We start from the raw sequence: 10,425 nt of genomic DNA on the forward strand, positions 1-10,425 counted from the left end.
CCTTGAGTGGCCCAGCCAGAGCCCAAACTTGAACCCGATCAAACATCTCTGGAGAGACCAGAAAATAGCTGTGCAGCGATGCTCCCCATCCAACCTGACAGAGCTTGAGAGGATCTGCAGAAAATAATGGGAGAATCTCTCCAAACACAGGTGTGTCAAGCTGGTAGGGTCATACCCAAGAAGACTTTGGGCTGTAATCGCTGCCAAAGGTGCTTCAACAAAGTACTGAGTAAAGTGTCTGAATACTTAAAAGTTGAAGTCGGAAATTTACATACACATAGGTTGAGTCATTAAAACAAATTTTTCAACCACTCCACACATTTCTTGTTAACAAAATATAGTTTTGGCAAGTCAGTTAGGATATCTACTTTGTACATGTCACAAGTAATTTATCCAACAATTGTTTACAGACAGATTATTTCTGTAACGGTTGTCTTGGGTGGAAGAAGGAGAGGACCAAAGCGCAGCATGGTTAGTGTTCATCTTTTTAATAAGAAACAACGCTTCAAAAATAAAAAAACAACAAAGTGACAACCGAAACAGTTATAGCTGGTGCAGACACACAAAGACTGAAAATAACCATCCACAAAACACAAAGGAAAACAGGCTACCTAAATATGGTTCTCAATCAGGGACAACGATAGACAGCTGCCTCTGATTGAGAACCATATCAGGCCAAACACAGAAATAGAAAATATAGAAAAACTAACATAGATTGCCCACACCAACTCACACCCTGACCATACTAAAAAAGACAAAACAAAGGAATAAAGGTCAGAATGTGACAATTTCACTTATAATTCACTGTATCACAATTCCAGTGGGTCAGAAGATGACATACACTCAGTTGACTGCGCCTTTAAACAGCTTGGAAAAGTCCAGAAAATTATGTCATGGCTTTAGAAGATTCTGATAGGCTAATTGACATCACTTGAGTCAATTGGAGGTGTACCTGTGGATGTATTTCAAGGCCTACCTTCAAACTCAGTGCCTCTTTGCTTGACATCATGGGAAAATCAAGAGAAATCAGCCATGACCTCAGAAAAAAAATTGTAGACGTCCACAAGTCTGGTTCATCCTTGGGAGCAAACAATAGTACGCAAGTATAACCACCATGGGACCACGCAGCCGTCATACCACTCAGGAAGGAGACGCGTTCTGTCTCCTAGAGATGAACGTACTTTGGTGCGAAAAGTGCAAACCAATCCCAGAACAACAGCAAAGGACCTTGCGAAGATGCTGGAGGAAACAGGTACAAAAGTATCTATGTTCACGGTAAAATGAGTCCTATATCGACATAACCTGAAAGGCCGCTTAGCAAGGAAGAAGCCACTGCTCCAAAACCGCCATAAAAAAAGACTACGTTTTGCAACTGCACATGCCCCCCCGTCTGATGGTACTTTTTGGAGAAATGTCCTCTGGTCTGGTGAAACAAAAATAGAAATGTTTGGCCATAATGACCATCGTTATGTTTGGAGGAAAAAGGGGGAGGCTTGCAAGCCGAAGAACACCATCCCAGCCGTGAAGCACGGTGGTGGCAGCATCATGTTGTGGGGGTGCTTTGCTGCAGGAGGGACTGGTGCACATCACAAAATAGATGGCATCTTGAGGCTGGAAAATTATGTGGATAGCAATATCTCAAGACATCAGTCAGAAAGTTAAAGCTTTGTCGCAAATGGGTCTTCCAAATGGACAATGACCCCAAGCATACTTTTAAAGTTGTGGCAAAATGGCTCAACGACAACAAAGTCAAGGTATTGGAGTATATTGGAGTGGCCATCACAAAGCCCTGATCTCAATCCGATAGAAAATTTGTGGACAGAACTGAAAAAGCGTGTGCGAGGAAGGAGGCCTACAAACCTGACTCGGTTACATCAGCTATGTCAGGAGGAATGGGCCAAAATTCACCCAACTTATTGTGGGAAGCTTGTGGAAGGCTACCCAAAACGTTTGACCCAAGTTAAACAATTTAAAGGTAATGCTACCAAATACTAATTAAGTGTTTGGAAACTTCTGACCCACTGGGAATGTGATGAAAGAAATAAAAGCTGAAATAAATCATTCTCTCTACTATTATTCTGACATTTCACATTCTTAAAATAAAGTGGTGATCCTAACTGACAAGACAGGGATTTTTTACTAGGATTAAATGTCAGGAATTGTGAAAAACTGAGTTTAAATTATTTTGGCTAAGGTGTATGTAAACTACTGACTTCAACTGTATGTAAATATGATATTACATTTTTTTTAAATAACATTTAATCTGAAAACCTGTTTTTGCTCTGTTGTTATGGGGTATTGTGTGTCGATTGTTGAGGGGAAAAAGCAATTTTATCTATTTTAGAATATGGCTGTAACGTAACAAAATGTAGAAAAAGTAAAGTGGTCTGAATAATTTAATAATGCACTGTACACTGAACAAAAATGCAACATGTAAAGTATTGTTCCCATGTTTCATGAGTTGATATAACAAATCCTGAAATGTTCCATACGCACAAAAGCTTATTTCTCTCCAAACAAAAATCAAACATTTGTTACTATCCCTGTTAGTGAGCATTTCTCCTTTGCCAAGGTAATTCGTCCACCTGACATTGTGGAATATCAAGAAGCTGATTAAACAGCATTGTCACTACACAAGGGCACCTTGTGCTGGGGAAAATAAACACCGCTCTAAAATGTGCAATTTTGGCACACAACACAATGCCACAGATGTCACACATTTTGAAGGATTATGCAATTGGCATGCTGAATGCAGGAATGTCCACCAGAGCAGTTGCCAGAGAATTAAATGTTAATTTCTCTACCATAAGCCGCCTCCAATGTCGTTTTAAAGAATTTGGCAGTACATCCACCTGGACCCAACAGCAGACCATGTGTATGGTGGTGTGTGGGCGAGAGGTTTGCTGATGTCAATGTTGTGAACAGAGTACCCATTCGCTGTGGTGGGGTTATGGTATGGGCAGCCATAAGCTACAGCCATAAGCTACAGACAACAAACGCAATTGTGTTTTGTGAATGCACAGAAATACCTTGACGAGATCCTGAGGCCCATTTTCTTTAAGCAATCTTTGACCAACAGATGCATATCTGTATTCGCAGTCATGTGAAATCCAGAGATTAGGGCCTAATCAAAATAATTTTGCATTTATATTTTTGTTCAGTGTTATTTTTTTAACTAGGCAAGTCAGTTAAGAACACATTCTTATTTACAATGACAGCCTACCCCAGCGTCTATGGGACTCCCAATCACATCCGGATGTGATGCAGCTGGATTTGAACCAGAGACTGTCGTGATCCCTCTTGCGCTGAGCTGCAGTACCTTAGACCGCTGTGCCACTCGGGAGCAGCAGTTATGTACATGTATTCAATATACTATAAGGTCGAGATTACAAAAAGATAACAGTCACACAGTGGCGGAATAAATTCAACCACACATACAGTATGTTTGTTTCATTTTTAAAAAACGTAGAGCAACATCTGTCCGGGAAAGTCCACAAAGCAAATATTGCATGTGGGAAACAGTTACATGACCTTCAGCTTCAGGTCAAGCAAGTCAGTGCTTCAGACAGTTTACTAAGCATCTACTGATTTAGAACCAAGAAGTTACCGCAAGCCTGCGCAAAAAACAGGAGCACTGCCTCCGCTCTTTCTGCTCCATTTCAACTTAAACATTTTAACATCATCAAGTCAACTAGGCTTGATATGCTTAGTCTAACACAGTGAAAACTATCTAAAGATACCCACAAAAAATTGTCTAATCAATGTATTGCAAAATATCATGTGGCTGTCCAATGAACCAGCTAAGTTAGCTAGCTAGCTAGTTAACATGAACCTACTACATCTAGGCCACATATTGAACTTCAATCGTCTCAGGCCAGTGGCACAATGTATGATTTGATGGTGAGATCAGAATCACCATTATAATCATTGGCCTGTACAGTCCAAACCCCTTTCTCCATCTGTGGGGCGGCAGCTATCCTAGTGGTTAGAGTGTTGGGCCAGTAACTGAAAGGTTGCAAGATCAAATCCCTGAGATGACAAGGTCAAATCTGTCCCTGAACAAGGCAGTAAACCCACTGTTCCCAGGATGTCATTGAAAATAAGAATTTGTTCTTAACTGACTTGCCTAGTTAAAGGTCAAATAAATACATCTATGGCTTAGGAAAGGGCTGATTTAGCTAGCTACAGCAAAACAGACATTTTTTTCTGACAGTAACATTAGCTTTTAATGTGATTTAATTGGCGTGATGCCAAATCCAAAGTGGTCTCCCTGGGAGAGAGTTTACAGTTTGGATTTGGTAAATCTGCTAAATCGGTTTTGCTACACCAGGACCACTCACAGTTGAGCTCAGCTCAACGCTGATTGGCTAATTCTATAAATAAAAAAATATCAAGGGAGACCGAATACTCGCTGGCATCAATCAATCAAATGCCAAGCCGGCAGCATGTTATGCTCTTTTAGGCCAGACAGCAACAGATACATGGGCTACAAGTACTGAGACAGAGGGACACTGTGTCCCTCGCTCGGATGATTTCTCTGGTGAGATGCAGCCACTTGCAAATTGAAGGAACACTATGGAAACACAGAGATGAAAGAGAAATTATTTTATAATGTCATTTTTTGTATTTGTCACTTTTTGGGGAAGCTTGGCTTCCCATGGCATCCCTTGGCATCCATGAATACACGCCACAGCTTCAAACACAAATGGCTGACAAAATGGTCAGGGGAGAGGAGAGGTAGAGGCCAGACCAGGGATATAGGAGGCCTGGGGGTTAGGGAGGAATCTCTGCCAGGACAAACTGATAAGACCAAGACCAGATCAGGGAGCCGACGGAGGAGGCCATGGGGTTAGGGTAGTTCGTGGGGTGGCAGGGAGATAACAGCCAGCCAATAGGAAGCCCACACTCAGCTGGGACAGAGATAAGAGACAAGGACTTATTTGGTGCACTGCTGCCCTGAGAAGTTGTGCTCTAGTTTTACAGTAAATATACTGTCATGTTTCTGTTTTATGAAACTGGACTAAATATCATGTTACTGTTTTATGAAACTGGACTAAATATCATGTTACTGTTTTATGAAACTGGACTAAATATCATGTTACTGTTTTATGACACTGGACTAAGCAACATCACAACCTTTTCTGTAAACTCAGCTTAAGCCTAGACATTTAGCTCTAGTAACTAAGACAAGTCGTCAGATCTTAGGCAAGGTTATTCACCACTCAGTGTATAGTTCACTAAACCACCCCCACTACATATGGTATGGTTCTATAGGTCCATATGGTTTAGTTGTTTAGCTACATATGGTATGGTTCTATAGCTCCATATGGTTTAGTTGTTTAGCTACATATGGTATGGTTCTATAGCTCCATATGGTTTAGTTGTTTAGCTACATATGGTATGGTTCTATAGCTCCATATGGTTTAGTTGTTTAGCTACATATGGTATGGTTCTATAGCTCCATATGGTTTAGTTGTTTAGCTACATATGGTATGGTTCTATAGCTCCATATGGTTTAGTTGTTTAGCTACATATGGTATGGTTCTATAGCTCCATATGGTTTAGTTGTTTAGCTACATATGGTATGGTTCTATAGCTCCATATGGTTTAGTTGTTTAGCTACATATGGTATGGTTCTATAGCTCCATATGGTTTAGTTGTTTAGCTACATATGGTATGGTTCTATAGCTCCATATGGTTTAGTTGTTTAGCTACATATGGTATGGTTCTATAGCTCCATATGGTTTAGTTGTTTAGCTACATATGGTATGGTTCTATAGCTCCATATGGTTTAGTTGTTTAGCTACATATGGTATGTTTCTGTCTATTCCTGACATTGTGATATTGGGCTCTGCTCCCTTGCTTCTCCCTTCTGCTCCACATTAGTCTGAACACAGGAGTCACAGCCCAGATGGAGCCCCAAGGACAAAATAAATTAGATTGAAAATGTTTCATTTTGGAAGAAATCCTCTGTTCTCTGATTCGGGACCATTATACATTCATGTCACTTGTCTCTCTCATCCCACCAGCTCTCTCCTCTCTTTTGAAGTGAGCCCGGCCAGCGACCGCCTTGTTTGCCTAATAGTTTGAATATGCAATTTAGCAGTGATTTATCACCAGCCAGTTAAAAGCCTTCCTCAACACTTCAGCTTTTAACTTTTCTCCTCATGGACCACAGTGGTGTAAAGTAACTAAGTAAAAATACTTTGAACTACTACTTATGTACTTTTTCTGTACTCTACTATTTATATTTTGTGACTACTTTTACTTCACTACATTCCTTGAGAAAATCTATTATTTTTACTCCCAAAGTATTTTCCCTGACACCCAAAGTACTCGTCACATTTTGAATGCTCAGGCAGGACAGCAATATGGTCCAATTCGATCACCTATCAATGTAACGCGTTGTCATCCCTACTGCCTCTGATCTGGCAGTATCAGTAAACACAAATACTGCATTTGTAAATCACGTCTGAGTGTTGAAGAGTGCCACTGCTGTCTGTAAAAAAAATATATATTTAAAAAACCCTGCTTTCTGGTTTGCTTAATATAAGGAATTTGATGCATAGCATTTACTTTTACTTTTAACTTTTACTCAAGTATGACCATTTAGTACTTTTTTCACCACTGTACTTACAAGAAATACATTTAAAACCAGATAGTATTAGACTTTTACTCAAGTAGTATTTTACTGGGTGACTTTCAATTTACTTGAGTCATTTGCTATTATCTTAATTTTTAATGTAACAATTGAGTACTTTTTCCACCACTGATGGACCATCACCAAGGCCGTGTTAGGATACGTTCACAGTATAAACAACCTGGTGTAGTATTACACTTATACACCCATCCACACCCCTTTTAAGATAAATATAGCTTGTTACTGTAACGGTTTTCTTGACTTGAAGGAGAGGCGGACCAAAGCGCAGCGTGGTTATTTTGATTCATGTTTAATAAAGCACTTCACATGAACAAACTAACAAAAACAAGACACGTGCAAACCCAAAACAGTCCTATCTGGTGCAAACACAGAGACAGGAACAATCACCCACAAACACACAGTGAAACCCAGGCTACCTAAGTGTGATTCTCAATCAGAGACAACTAATGACACCTGCCTCTGATTGAGAACCATACTAGGCCGAAACATAGAAATACCCAAATCATAGAAAAACAAACATAGACTGCCCACCCCAACTCACGCCCTGACCATACTAAATAACGACAAAACAAAGGAAATAAAGGTCAGAACGTGACAGTTACTCAACAAAATCTCATAGTTTCCCTTTGAAATGTGACAAATGATGTATGAACGTCTATTTTTGACGCATTCATTCGGCATGGTTACAGGGTTAATTCTGCTTGGTTATAGGGTTTAAACAGAAACAACTCAAAGGGTTAAGTTTAGGTATTCATTCAGAGTTGTCACGTATACTCCCTCTCCGGCGCTCGAGGTCGTCAGGATGCTCATTATTATGCACACCTGTCACCATCGTTACGCGCATCAGCGCCTCATCACACTCACCTGGACTCAATCACCTGCCTGATTACCTTCACTATATATGTCACTCCCTTTGGTTCTTTCCCCCGGCGTTATTGTTTCTGTTTCTGTGTTTCATGTCTATACGCTACTCGTATTTGATGTATTGTTCGATGTTCCGTTTAAAATTAAACTCACCTCCTGCACTGGCCTTCTGAATCCCAGTGTGTACATTACAAGAGTTAAGGTTAGGGCTATGGTTTGGGGAATAAAATAATAAAAAAACGACACTTTTAACACCCAGTATCATCAAGTATTCTTGCAGCTTGAAATAGCATTGCGGTAGCTGCGGTGGCAGTTGTCTAAGCAGCACGCTCCAGGTCCGAGCATCAACAATTCCCTCCCAGTGCTGTGGAATCCTTTTGATTTTGTCATTTTACCCCCTTTTTCTCCCCAATTTTGTGATATCCAATTGGTAATTACGATTTTGTCTCATCGCTGCAACTCCCCAACGGGCTCGGGAGAGGCAAAGGTCAAGTCATGCATCCTCTGAAACATGACCTGCCAATCCGTGTTGCTTCTTAACACCTGCTCGTTTAACGCGGAAGCCAGCCACACCAATATGTCAGAGGAAACATTGTTCAACTGACAGCTGGAGTCAGCTTGCAGGCGCCTTAAGGAGTCGCTAGAGCACAATGAGTCAAGGAAAGCCCCCTGCCAAACCCTCCCCTAACCCAGACAACGCTGGGCCAATTGTGTGCCGCCTTATGGGACTCCTAGTCACAGCCAGCTGTGACACAGCCTAGGATCAAACCGCAGCCTGTAGTGATGCCTCAACACTGCGATGCAGTGCCTTAGACCGCTGCGCCACTTGAGAGGTCGGTTTAGAGAAGGCAGAACTTTTTATTAATTTTCCACGGTAATTCCAGCTCATTGGCAGAGTGAACATATTGTGTGTGCAGATGCTCTCTGTGTGTGTGGGGGGGGGGGGGGGGGGGTGCTCGTCTGTGTGTGTCTGCATTCATTATGTATCATCTAAGTGGAATGAATAATGCAGGATAAAGAATAGTTTTACAGGACTAGTTACATCTGATTTATAATTTACTGCTGGCTGAGGTGTTCAGGGAGCTGTGGCACGCTATGAGCATAAACACACACACACACAGACAGGACACACACACAGACATGACTCAATGAATTTGGATCTAAACTCAAGAGAAACTGAAATTCTTTCAGTCAAGATGATGCACATCGATCAAAAGTCTGCTTTATTATTATGTTTGTAATGAGTATGTTTCTACTATGTTTGTAATGAGTATGTTTCTACTATGTAATGAGTATGTTTCTACTATGTTTATAATGAGTATGTTTCTACTATGTTTGTAATGAGTATGTTTCTACTATGTTTATAATGAGTATGTTTCTACTATGTTTGTATTGAGTATGTTTCTACTATTTAATGAGTATGGTTCTACTATGTTTGTATTGAGTTTGTTTCTACTATGTTTGTAATGAGTATGTTTCTACTATGTTTGTATTGAGTATGTTTCTACTATGTTTGTATTGAGTTTGTTTCTACTATGTTTGTAATGAGTATGTTTCTACTATGTTTGTAATGAGTATGGTTCTACTATGTTTGTATTGAGTATGTTTCTACTATGTTTGTAATGAGTATGTTTCTACTATGTTTGTAATGAGTATGGTTCTACTATGTTTGTAATGAGTATGTTTCTACTATGTATTGAGTATGTTTATATTATGTATTGAGTATGTTTCTACTATGTTTGTAATAAGTATGTTTCTACTATGTTTGTAATGAGTATGTTTCTACTATGTATTGAGTATGTTTATATTATGTATTGAGTATGTTTCTACTATGTTTGTAATAAGTATGTTTCTACTATGTTTGTAATGAGTATGGTTCTACTATGTTTGTAATGAGTATGTTTCTACTATGTTTGTAATGAGTATGTTTCTACTATGTTTGTAATGAGTATGTTTCTACTATGTTTGTATTGAGTATGTTTCTACTATGTATTGAGTATGTTTATATTATGTATTGAGTATGTTTCTACTATGTTTGTAATAAGTATGTTTCTACTATGTTTGTAATAAGTATGTTTCTACTATGTTTGTAATGAGTATGTTTCTACTATGTTTGTAATAAGTATGTTTCTACTATGTTTGTAATGAGTATGTTTCTACTATGTTTGTAATGAGTATGTTTCTACTATGTTTGTAATGAGTATGTTTCTACTATGTTTGTAATAAGTATGTTTCTACTATGTTTGTAATGAGTATGTTTCTACTATGTTTGTAATAAGTATGTTTCTACTATGTTTGTAATGAGTATGTTTCTACTATGTTTGTAATGAGTATGTTTCTACTATGTTTGTAATGAGTATGTTTCTACTATGTTTGTAATGAGTATGTTTCTACTATGTTTGTATTGAGTATGTTTCTACTATGTTTGTAATGAGTATGTTTCTACTATGTTTGTAATGAGTATGTTTCTACTATGTTTGTAATGAGTATGTTTCTACTATGTTTGTAATGAGTATGTTTCTACTATGTTTGTATTGAGTATGTTTCTACTATGTTTGTAATGAGTATGTTTCTACTATGTTTGTAATGAGTATGTTTCTACTATGTTTGTAATGAGTATGTTTCTACTATGTAATGAGTATGTTTCTACTATGTTTATAATGAGTATGTTTCTACTATGTTTATAATGAGTATGTTTCTACTATGTTTGTAATGAGTATGTTTCTACTATGTATTGAGTATGTTTCTATTATGTATTGAGTTTGTTTCTACTATGTTTGTAATGAGTATGTTTCTACTATGTTTGTAATGAGTATGTTTCTACTATGTTTGTAATGAGTATGTTTCTACTATGTAATGAGTATGTTTCTACTATGTTTATAATGAGTGTGTTTCTACTA

Source organism: Oncorhynchus mykiss, chromosome 22 (assembly GCF_057628025.1).
Source record: "Oncorhynchus mykiss isolate SJ-2025 chromosome 22, ASM5762802v1, whole genome shotgun sequence".
Taxonomy (NCBI): Eukaryota; Metazoa; Chordata; class Actinopteri; order Salmoniformes; family Salmonidae; genus Oncorhynchus; species Oncorhynchus mykiss.